We start from the raw sequence: 12,412 nt of genomic DNA on the forward strand, positions 1-12,412 counted from the left end.
ACATAAAAGACTGGTATCCAAGATCTACAAAGAACTTCTCAAACTCAATACGTGAGAAACAAATAAACAAATCATAAAGTGGGCAGAAGATATGAACAGACACTTTTCCAATGATGACATACAAATGGCTAACAGACACATGAAAAAATGTTCAAAATCATTAGCCATCAGGGAAGTTCAAATCAAAACCACACTGAGATACCACCTTACGCCAGTTAGAATGGCAAAAATTGGCAAGGCAAGAAACAACAATTGCTGGAGAGGATGTGGAGAAAGGGGATCCCTCCTACATTGTTGGTGGGAATGCAAGTTGGTACAGCCACTCTGGAAAACAGTGTGGAGGTCCCTTAAAAAGTTAAAAGTTGAGCTACCCTATGACCCAGCCATTGCACTACTGGGTGTTTACTCCAAAGATACAGACGTAGTGAAGAGAAGGGCCATATGCCCCCCAATGTTCATAGCAACATTGTCTACAATAGCTAAATCGTGGAAGGAACCGAGATGCCCTTCAACAGATGACTGGATTAAGAAGTTGTGGTCCATATATACAATGGAATATTACTCAGCTTCCAGAAAGAACGATTTCTCAACATTTGCTGCAACATGGACGGCACTGGAGGAGATAATGCTAAGTGAAATAAGTCAAGCAGAGAAAGACAATTATCATATGATTTCTCTCATCTATGGAACATAAGAACTAGGAAGATCGGTAAGGAAAGAAAGGGATAAAGAAAGGGGGGTAATCAGAAGGGGGAATGAAGCATGAGAGATTATGGACTCTGAGAAACAAACTGAGGGCTTCAGAGGGGAGAGGGGTGGGGGAATGGGATGGACTGGTGATGGGTAGTGCACTGGGTGTTATACGCAACTAATGAATCATGGAACTTTATTTACATCAGAAAACAGGGATGTACGTATGGTGACTAACATAATATAATAAAAAAACATTTAAAAAAAATCAAGGCAGCCAAGAAGCTGTGGGAAGGTGGGGACACCTCTACTCTGGTTCTATCTGTTTCTTGCAGCTGTGGTCAGGAATAGCAGGGGAAACTTAGAAAAGGTGTCAGAGGCAGGTTTACTTTAGATCCCCTAAAAATGCCTTTATAATAGCAAGGGCCCTCTCAGAAACTGAATCCTTTATCAACTTTGCTTTGGAAGGTCTCCCTAAGAAGATATTTGTGCTCTTAAATGTTTGGGGGAGAATAAACAAACAAGAAAACCAGTGCTCCAGTGTGATACAGGGGATAGAAACAAGGGTATAAGCAAGGACCAAGTTAGTCAATAAGACTTGACAATTTGACTATCTAAGTGTCTCTGGCAGTCATCTCCCATTCCATTTGAATTTACATTACCCACCCTGGTCACTTGTTACCTAGATAATTGAAACAGCCCTAGGAGAAATTTCCCCACTCATGTGCCTTCTGTTCTCAGAGTATCTTCCTTCAATGCAGGCATGATGATGTCACTCCTTAACTAGACCCCCTTATCTGCAATAGCATTTTCCAAAGTGGGGTCTGAATTAGAATCATCTGGAAGGCTGATTTTAAAATGCTAATTCTGAGGCCTAACTCATCAAGATCAAAGTCTCTGGGTGTGTGGAACTTTAAAAAGCTCTCCAGGTGATTCTTTGGCACATTACAGTTAGACAACCCCTGATCTAGTATCAGTGCAAACTCCTTGTGGCACGAGAGATCCTTCAGAACCTGGAACCTTGGCCTTTTTTCTCAGCCTTGTCTCCACCAGTCACTCCCCATGTGTCCTAAAAGCTGCACCCAAAAGAACGACTTGTGTTTTGTTGAAACATGCCAGGCATGTCCCATATCTGTGCCTCTTGATACATCATTGCCTTCTTTTCCTCCAACTGCTAAAACCCCTGTGTATCCTAAAACTCACCTCCTCCTTGAAGCCTTCCTTGATTATGCTCCCCATGAGAGTGTCTGTCTTTCCTTGGGGCTCCCACAGTATGGTGCATGGTAGTCTGTTCTAGCACTCGCCCCAGGCTATTGCTTTGTAAATACCGGCCCTTGTCCCATATGGGAGCTGCTGAGAGCAAAGCCTGGGTCTTATTTATTTCAGCACATTAGAGTGCTCAGTAAGCATTGACGGAGGGAATGAATGAGTGTTAACGGTACTCACTCTGACCAGCACTGTCCAATCAAGATATAATGTGAGCGTTATGTAATTTGAATTTTTCTATTAGCCATAGTAAAAAGAGTAACAAGAAACAAGCGAAATTAATTCTGACTTATTTTTATTGAACGCAGTCTATCCAAAATATTGTCGTGTCAACATATAATCCACATCAAAAACTATTGAGATGGTTTATATTCTTTTCTCATACAAAGTCTTCAAAATTCCAGTGTGTATTTTACGCTTAACACGTCACAAACCAGACTAGCATATCTCCAGTGCTCCATAGCCACATGTGCCTAGTGGTTACTGTATTGGACAGCACGATTCAAGATGAGAGGTGTATGTGAGCATTTTTGCCCATGAGAAAAGATGCAGTCTAGGTCAGGGTTCATCCTTGGTGGTTACATGGCACTGGAATGGTTTTTACCAAGACTGTTAACCTTGGCCTCAATCACTGCACAGAGCTGTGAGTGCAGGTCTGACTATGAAGGTCTGGCATGCTGGCTGTACACAGCCAGCAAAGAAGCTTCAAGACTGTCAGCAGCTAACAAGCCTCCTTCTCTACCAGGCATTTGGAGCTGAAGTGTCCAGATACACTACTTCTCTAGGGAACATTAAAGGCATTAAGTAAGAAGGCTGCATTCTTTGGTGTGCAAAGCCACACCCTCTAATGCCATCATTACGGAGGCTCTAGTCACCAAAAGAAAAAGCCGCAGAAATGTAAATACAGTTCATTTGTAGATGCCTTGGTAGAGGTAAGCTCCAGGTATCCACACCCTCTAGGGACATCATTCCATCTGAGGGAGGAGATTTAAAAAATGTCTTAAGCAGGAAACTTAGAACACTTCCAAGACATGAGCTGTTTGTCTTGCTCGGGCCTGTCTGCTGGCTCCCTCTAACTCAACCTCAGTGAGTGCTGGGCTCAACCTCTACTCAGTCTCTCAGGTCAGCACTAAGAAAAGAAAATGAATCTCCACCTCCTTGCCCCATACTGTGGTGACCTCAGTTAAGAAGCCTGGCACTAAGTGTGGGGTGGGGCCAGCCATTGACTTGGCACTCCCTGCCTGGCCCCCTCTTGCTGGGCAGGAACCCAAAGCAGTCTTTCCCTCTGCTCCCTGCTTTCCCCCAACTCATTTTCAATTAAACAGTCAGGTACCCAAATTAGCATCAGAACCAAAATGGTTTCCTGGGAAACTCGTGAAAAAAATCCCAGTTTTAAAACATTTTCTTTGCAACCTAGAGAGCAAAGCCATGCCTTTCACAAGGGTGAAAGCCCTGGGCCAAAGAACTCCATCTCATGTCAAAATGTATCATTGACCAAAGATTCTGGAAGAGATGAAAAGTGCTATCTGAGGCTCTCCGAGCATGCTTTATGTATTTTCCTGTATCTTACTCCCATATAACCCTTGCCCTCCATTCACTCTTGCCTATTTTTACAGAAGTGAAACATTTCCTTTTTAGTTACTTTTCACTGCAGTCCTCCTTCCTGCAAGAAGTTGAACTCTTCGGAACGCAAGCAGATGGAGGACGGGTCAGGAATTTTTGCCATTGGCAGGTGGAGAAGACTCCATATTATCCCTCCACCCATAGCAGTACACCCCCTGGAAATTTTCTGTGAAAAAACCCTTACATTCCGATAATAATAGTAGTAATGATGATGATGATGGTGATGTGCATTTTGTATAATGGTTCATAGTTTACAAAATGCCTTCACATTTATCTCCTCAATTTAACTTCACAATAGTTGGAGTAGGAACGACAGGTTCGGTATTCATATGAATATTCCTAGTATTCAGTATTCATGTGAATCTCTCTAGAAGCGTTCATTCAGTTGGTGAATGTACTGAGACCCTCTGTGTGTCTGGCCTTGTGGAATGCAGTGGGGAACAGAGCTATCAAAACAGTTCTTTCTGGGAGGAGCTGAGTCTTGTGGGAATAGAAAACAGACAATTAAAATCTATATACACTCTCTTGCAGAGGCATCCAGCGTGCTGAAGGAACACATAAGAGGGACCCTTAGTGCAGAATTTTAATATCAGAGAATTCCTTAATCTAAAGAAATGAAACTCCTTAATAATGAAATTTCTGGTATCCTGACAAGCTAGTAAGGCAGCTGTTGCAGGGAGGCCTTCCCAGGGATCCCTAAATCACATACCACTGGCTGTGTCCTAACTGGAAGGAATACCTGTAGTCTGTCTGTAATATGTGTGGATTGCATATATAGGTACAGTATGAAACCAGAGTTTGTGGAGTAGTCATAACATGGGTATGGCTCTAAACTGACAGGCCTGATTCTTTCACAATATGCCAGGATCCGTATGCTCTCCAAAGGAGCATTAGACTCCCAGTGTACACTAACTACTTCTGAATGTAGCCCCTGCCTAAAACATTTTATAATCCGGGGCGCCTGGGTGGCACAGCGGTTAAGCGTCTGCCTTCGGCTCAGGGCGTGATCCCGGCGATCTGGGATCGAGCCCCACATCAGGCTCCTCCGCTATGAGCCTGCTTCTTCCTCTCCCACTCCCCCTACTTGTGTTCCCTCTCTCTCTGGCTGTCTCTATCTCTGTCAAATAAATAAATAAAATCTTAAAAAAAAAAAAACATTTTATAATCCCCTTTTATTGACATTTTCTTCAGAATGCAGAGGTAGTATTTCCCTCCTCTTTTTTTCTCGTTTTCTAATTACAAAAGTAATACATGTACATACTCAGGCTAAACGATTGAGTATTACACAAATATATAGTTTAAAAAGTGAAAGTCTCCCACAATCACCTCCCTCCCCCCACCAAATACTGTTAATAGTTTAGGGTGTATATTTCCAGGTGTTTTTTTTTTAAAGATTTTATTTATTTATTTGAGAGAGAGAGAGCACGAAAGGGGGAACAATGAACAATGTTGATTTCATGGAAGATTTTGTAGGGCTATTAGGGAAGGGTAAACTTACTTATAAGTCTTGATCAGACTCATTTGTTCCCTGAGGTCCTTTCTTCCCCATGTGCCTTAACATCATAAGCTTCCTCCCTTTATTGTACAGAACGGTTCAGTCCTCCCTCTGCTTCTTTCTCCAGACTTCCATGCCCACACCTATTAAAGCCCACAGCAGATACCTGCCTTTCGGAGATAGTGGGGGTGTGTATTAAAAATAGCATTTTTCCCTATTACATCAGTATTTGCATCTATTAGTTCTTAAATTAGATTTTCAAACAGCTTTAAGCAGTCTAGTGTAAGCAAAAAATCTTGCTTCTTCCAGGCATCCCATTTTTAAAGTTATCCTCTACCTCTCAGTCCAAGGAAGACCTGGTTGTCTCTTGTTGGTGACCTCCATCTCACGGGTCAAGTAAGATCCTTTGTGCCTGGCCCTCAGGCTGTGCTCACTCCATCACCTCGTGGTGCCTCCTGGTTTTTAGCCCTTGAAGAAGGGGCCTCCTCACCCAAGGCCCTGACGTCACCACACCAGCTGAGGCAGAAACTTTTTTCACCTGACGGTCGGTGTCTCCTCTCTGGCTTCCAGGAAATTGTCTTCTCCCTTTTTCACCTTAATACTTATAATACAAGTGCAAATTTATTGACCCATTACTGTGAGCCAGGCACTGTGCTAAGCACTTTTTATACATCACCCTGTTTATTTTAGTTTTTTTAAAGGTATCCATCCATAAATTACTTTTATTTCTCATTAAATGAACACAGAGTCATTAGCATATTCATAACACATATGTTTATTATCACATATCCGTCAGTGCGGCTTTCAGTGCCACTTGAAACATGTGTATCATCCTAGAGACGACTCAGTTTCCAATGCTTCTTGTTTGATACACATTATTCAAAGCCATTATAAATTACTGAGGAGGAATTTGTTAAAAAAATAAACAATAAATCATACTGCCCATAGGAATCAACTCTTGCTATTGCACAAGAGTTTAACATATTTATCTGGTAATTCCTATGTTAACTGAAAAACATCATAGATGTGTTGCCATGGTTTTCTTTTATGTTGATGTAATCTTCATAGTTTACAGAATTTTATAGTCATTCATTATTGTAGCAGATAGTTTAATGCAAATATTGTACTCACTTTATGAAAGTTCAACAGACCTCGAATATTGTAAATTAAAACAATTATCAATGAAAAACCCTAACACATAATTTTTTGAAAATACGTTCTTTGGGGAGCACCTGGGTGGCTCAGTTGGTTGAATGTCTGACTCTTGGTTTCAGCTCACATCGGGATCTCCGGGTCATGAGATCAAGCCCCGAGGCAGGCTCCACGCTCAGTGGGGAGTCTGTTTGAGATTCTCTCTCTCCCTCTCCCTCTGCCCTTTCCCTGTTCATGCACTCTCTGTCTCTCAAATGAATAAATTTAAAAAAAAAAGAAAGAAAATATGTTCTTTAGAAATTTCTATATTTAGTCATGGCAGTGAAATAATTCTTTCAAATTAAAGCACTAAAGGGGCAATGCAACTCCCACTGAAAATGTTCTAAGAATAATTTACATTTCAAACAGTGCCACATTACCCTGTTTCAGCTCTAGGATAACCCTGTAAATGGTTATTATTCTTATTCTCATTTCACAGATAAGAAAACTTAGATTAGGGGAAATCAAGTAATTTGCCTAAAAGTGCTTAACTCTGATTTCCAAGTTTATGTATGTGCTTTGATCCCACCCTCTCTGAGTAGAGATCCAGCATTACTAACTCCTTGCATCTGGGGTAATCTGAACATTCCCTTCTTCCTTTCTGTCTCGTGTTGGTCTAGAGCTACACAGAGGCTGTGACCTTACCTTTGCCCTATAGGCCAACTAGGCCCTGGTCAAGTATCTTGCTCTTAACTCAAACTATGTGGCTTCCATACTAGCCATGGGCACAGTTCACTCTGGATGCCTCATTTCCTTTTTTTTTTTTTTTCATGCTGTGTCCTTGGCTGATTCGCTGTTATCTTTTTTCTTCCTCTTCAGTATTCCTACTCAATCTCTACTAAGTAAGATGCCAAACTGCATTTGCATCTGACGCAAACCCAAGAAACTTCCTAATTTTTCCTTACTATGCCATCTTTGAAAGGTCCCAGTAATTCCTGAAGGTCCCTCAGTACATAGTCTTACTCTTAAAGAACATAATTTTTATCAAATGTTCAGTAACTCAGGAAAGAGCTCTATGTTGTATTATTAGATGAAAAAGGCAAAGTGCAGAGAAGTGGATATGATATGTTACCATGTCAAAAGGATAGAAGAACTGACTCGTTTTGGTAGTTTTGAGGTGAAATGAAGATTTTGACTGGGCAGCTAAGAAATAGGGGCAGGAGATTTTACTATATATTTTTTGTACTTTTTGATGTTTGACCCATATTACTATATAACCAATTTAAAAAATAGATGAGTGACTTTTAAAAAAGAAATACAAGTAACCTTCCTGATGGGCAGGAGAGGGTGTTTTGCAATAATAGTTGGTAAACAATCATAAAACATAATAAATGAATAAAATAGTTTTGAGAAAGAACAGAAAGACAAAGGACCTGTTCCAGAGGAATGTTCAGGTCAATGAGTATTTCACATAAATCTGGTAATCCAAAACACCCAGCATTACGGGCAATTTGGCAATGGTCTGAAAGCAATCAGCTGGTAGCGGAAAGTACTGATAGAGCTTTATATGTCCTGTTTCTTGCACTACACATGCTAGGGGTCAGGGACTTTCTCTCTCATACAACTAAAACTCAATAGATGTTTAGTAGTAATAGGAAAAGATTGCCATACAGAATCCCTTTAACTCTAAGAGGAGCAAGAAGCCATTTCAGTGTGATTTGTTGAGTCCTGAAAAGACAACAGAACCTTTTGGGGCACAGTTTAGTTGACATCAACTCAATCTCTACTTAATAGCATAAAATAGAGGTCAGTTAAGTAAGCAGCTGTGCCCTCATTCACGTTCCTAACCCAAGTCTTGGAGAATGGATAACCTACCCTAGCCTACTCCCACATAGTTCGTAATACAAGTGACTTAAGGAAGCTAGGATCGGTTCTCAGGGAATCTGAGAACTCTGCTGACCTTAATTTGTTACGTTCCAAATATTCTTGAGCATGTCCTAAGGTAGAATAAATCCCCAAGGCTATCTCTAGAAGTGACTGGTTTCCTCAGTTTTCTTTGGCTTGGAGATGACCGAGGGTTGACACCCCTAACCCCTCACCCCAAGATGGGAGTGGATTGGCCATGACATTAGGCCTTCTCTGTATTCAGATCCATCTCCCTAGCATCCTGAAAAAAGGATAAATGGCAGTTTGGTTTCTGTCATATCACTCTTGTAGCAGATGTGATTTCATCCAGAAAGTATTTTAAGATTTAAGGGAATGAGGGAGGCAGGATGGGGCAAAAGGAGAGGCTGAATTTAATTCAGTCACAACAGAGACTTCAGTTGAGCTGAGGTGGCTTTTCTGAGCTTTCCAGAATTGAGATAAAGGAGTGGGTCTTCTCTTCCTGCCTAGACCCATCTTTGGATTTGGGCTACCACAGGAAGGGGGTGCAACCTGTGTGAGACAGCTCCCCTGGGCTAAAGGCAATTCCTGGGGAGGGACTCTGTTATGGGTCTTCAGCAGAAAACACTCTTGGTAGCTGAGAGAAAACTTTGATTTACAAAGGGGATCTGGGCAGCACACAATAGCATCTGCTACATAATCAGACACCTAACTGAATATCAACACATGCATCATAGCTCTGAAAGGAGAATGCGGTTAGCCCAGAGAATACGGTAGTATGAAATCCGATGGAGCTACGCTCTGGCTGAATGTGTCGGGAAAGTTCTTGAAGCCATAATTGTCTGTGTATGATTACCTTCTGACTCTGAAATTGACAGTTCAGTAAGCGCAAGGAGGCTGATTAAAAGCCATATCTATTCTCAAACTCTCGGAGTCAGGGCCTCTCAGGGCTAATTCAAAAAGAGAATTCTTGCTACAGATTCTTCCACATTTTTTTCCAGTTCTGTGTATTCCATGAGCAGGTGGCCACTACCTGCCGCTGATAATGATAGGCTTTATGCATGCCATACTATGAAAGGAACTCGTGTGTGGTGTCAGGGCTGATCGGGAAGTATGCAGCCTAGTTCGACCCTGTAGAAGGGGGAAATATCCTTTTGTTGTGGGCCCTCGGATTTTCAGGGCTGCTATCCATGGCAAATGTTCACCATGCTCAAAGGCTGAGGGCCAAGCATACAACCTTTTAAGAGCTCGTCAGCACAAAGTCCATTCACTGAAAGCCTTGGCTCTCCCATGCAGGAAGCAGGTAATCAGAGCCATATTGTGTTCCCCTCTTTGTAATAAGGTAAAACTTCTATAGCTTACAGCACTGAAAATATTGAATGTTGCACATTTAATTTTCAGTATTAATCGTGATGATGATGGTAGAGAAGATACTGCCATAGACTTTGCAGATAAAAATGGATATTTTGAACTTTGGTAAAACATTTTCTCTTCCAGGATGGAGCAAGGCAGCCATTTTGGCAATACCCAAGAAAATGACATAGCAGTTCTGGACAGGAATATTACAAAAGTTCTACTGAAATTATAAGAACAATTGAAACAAAGAATTGACCCCAACCCGGGTAAGTAAGCTCTCTCCCCTCTCCTTCTACTCCCAATTCACATCCACTGATAGCTGCCAAACAGATGTTTATTTGATTAGTATGGATATTGAAAAATGTTTTGTCATTGTATTACTGTTATTAGAATTTTTATTCAATATTTTAGTCACTTAGATAATTTATAATAAGATGTTCATGATCTAAATTAAGTCACAAAGTGATGATAGGAAGAAGTGGAGTGTTTTCCATTGTGACAACAATAATTTTGTTCTTTCTGATTTCTGAAATGATACTTGAGGATGTGCTAAAAAAAATCACACATTATTTGTTCAATCATATGAATATTTTGGAATTAGAGACAAAACTGTGGGATTTTAAAATTGGAGATTACTTTTGAAGTTACTGGGTACAAGTCCAAGTTTTACAAATGAAGAAAGAGTCCCAGAGAACTGGAATTGCCCATGGCATTACATCCAGGACAAGGATTCAGGCCTCCTGATTTTCTAGCAGTCTTCTTTCCACTAGAAGAAACACAGGTTCTGAATATTAATATTGTCCATATATGTTGGTGGCACTTTTTTTTTTTGACTAAAAGAAAGGAAAGTCTAGATACCTTTTGACTAGACCATATCCAGGATTATTTCTTATGTCCCAGAGAAAACCAGACTCCAGCTTAATTTGACTGTCAGGCACAGCTGATGACTTAACCTGGACTCTGACGAAGCTTATCAGCGTGTGACCGCACAGGCTGGGAGTTTCAGCATTGCTGGCTTTCACATCATTGTGCCCAGAATCCACACAGACCTCAGAAAGTGGTTATGACAGCAGCACCCAGTGAGACTTCTTTTTTAAAAAGATTTTTTAAAAAGATTTTATTATTCGAGAGGGAGAGACAGAGAGCAAGAACAAGAACACCAGCGGGGGGAGCAGCAGAGGGAGAGGGCGAAGCAGACTCCCTGCTGAGCAGAGAGCCTGATTCGGGACTACATCCCAGGACCCTGGGATCATGACCTGAGCTGAAAGCAGACGCTTAACCAACCAAGCCACCCAGGCATCCAAAGACTTCTAAAACTCTTAAAGGATACCAATATGCTTATAGATCCCGATGTCCCCTTTTTTTTTTTTCTTTCTCAGATTCCCACATAATGGCACACACTCACACACCGATGGCATGGATACATTTTTCTACTAAGAAGAGTTGAATTGTGTTCTGCTAAGGCTAACCCTGTAGGGGTTAGCATACTTCAATGTCCTAGAAGAGTGTGGAACTAGAGAGGTCAGAATGCAAGTCACTTGTATAAAAAAATCTCCCATCTTTACAAGCGTAGCCATGCAAGTGGCGTAGAGATTTTTAAAATAAAGCACTGGCCTTTCTTACTTTTATTTCACGGGGTTTTTCCATGGCTGCTAATTCCTAGAGATGTAAATGTACTTTCCACTTCTCTGTATGTCTTGAAAAGTCCAGTTTGGGAGGTGGAGGTATACATGAAGATAAGGCATGTTCTCTAGAATGATACACAGCCCATCCTACTCTGCAGGGCAGGATGTGGATACATGCTGATTTGTAAGCAGTGTGTGTTTATTTCTTCAGATGAGGGTGTTGCAGGTGTGTGTTGCTGGGGACAGATGACAGGATCTACCAGCTGAAACTGGGCAGAGTACCAGTTGAGTTCACGTTAAGCCTTAAATTACTGCCTTAATGTGCACCTGTCTTCTGGAAGGCTTCAGTTCCTTACAAATCTCCTTCCTTCTCCCTTCCCTTCTCGTTTATTACAGGGTTTCTTTTTTTTTTTTTTAAGATTTTATTTATTTATTTGACAGAGATAGAGACAGCCAGCGAGAGAGGGAACACAAGCAGGGGGAGTAGGAGAGGAGGAAGCAGGCTCATAGCGGAGGAGCCTGATGTGGGGCTCGATCCCAGAACGCCGGGATCACGCCCTGAGCCGAAGGCAGACGCTTAACCGCTGTGCCACCCAGGCGCCCTTATTACAGGGTTTCTGTCATGGGAAAGAGGGGTCCCTGAGAGAGCCTTATGACTTATAAGCGTGAACCATAGCCCAGATATCTCATGGAAAGTTCCATGAAATTGAGATCTTGGCATTAGTTAACTAAGGCTATCATAACAAAGTATCACATGCGGGATGGCTCAAATAACTGCAAGTTATTGTCTTACAGTTCGTGAGGCTAGAAGTCCAATATTAAGGTGTCAGCAGGATTGGTTCCTTCTGAGGGCTATGAAGGAGAAACTGTTCCATGCCTCTCTTAGCTTCTGGTGTACTTCTGGCCATCTTTGGTTTTCCTTGGCTTGTAGATGCATCAGCCCAACCTCTGCCTTCATCTTCACATGGAGTTCTTCCTGTTCACGTGTCTGTCTGATATGCAAAAACCCTATTTCCAAATAAGGTCATATGCACAGGTACGGGGGGCTAGGACTTTAACATCTTTTGGGAAGGACATCATTCAATCCACAACAGAGCTTCTAATGTGTATCCAAGAAAGACACTGGGAACCACTGGACCAGGCAGATACAGCCGTAATCACTGTTTTCCTACCCCTTGAGATGTTGCCTCATTCTTCATTCCTCCCCATTCCCCATTCTTCCATTCTCCATTCCTCCCCTGCCTCATTCAGCCATATCTGGGCAGGGCTTTTCTGAAGGAAGGTTCCTTTTGACCTATGATGGTGTGGAGCTTCTTTCTGTCTAGTGAAGCTTTGGACCTGC

General features: G+C 41.7%; 1 long non-coding RNA gene across 1 annotated transcript in view; it reads left to right on the forward strand.

Moving 5' to 3' along the window:
• Positions 1-11,657, forward strand: part of LOC125282944 (uncharacterized) — a 52,968-nt gene extending 41,311 nt beyond the window's left edge. The window contains exon 3 of the long non-coding RNA XR_007190411.2: positions 9,587-11,657. This is a non-coding gene — a long non-coding RNA (uncharacterized LOC125282944). The remainder of the gene's footprint in view (positions 1-9,586) is intronic.
• The last annotated feature ends 755 nt before the right edge of the window (positions 11,658-12,412 follow it).

Source organism: Ursus arctos, unplaced genomic scaffold (genome assembly GCF_023065955.2).
Source record: "Ursus arctos isolate Adak ecotype North America unplaced genomic scaffold, UrsArc2.0 scaffold_37, whole genome shotgun sequence".
Classification (NCBI taxonomy): domain Eukaryota; kingdom Metazoa; phylum Chordata; class Mammalia; order Carnivora; family Ursidae; genus Ursus; species Ursus arctos.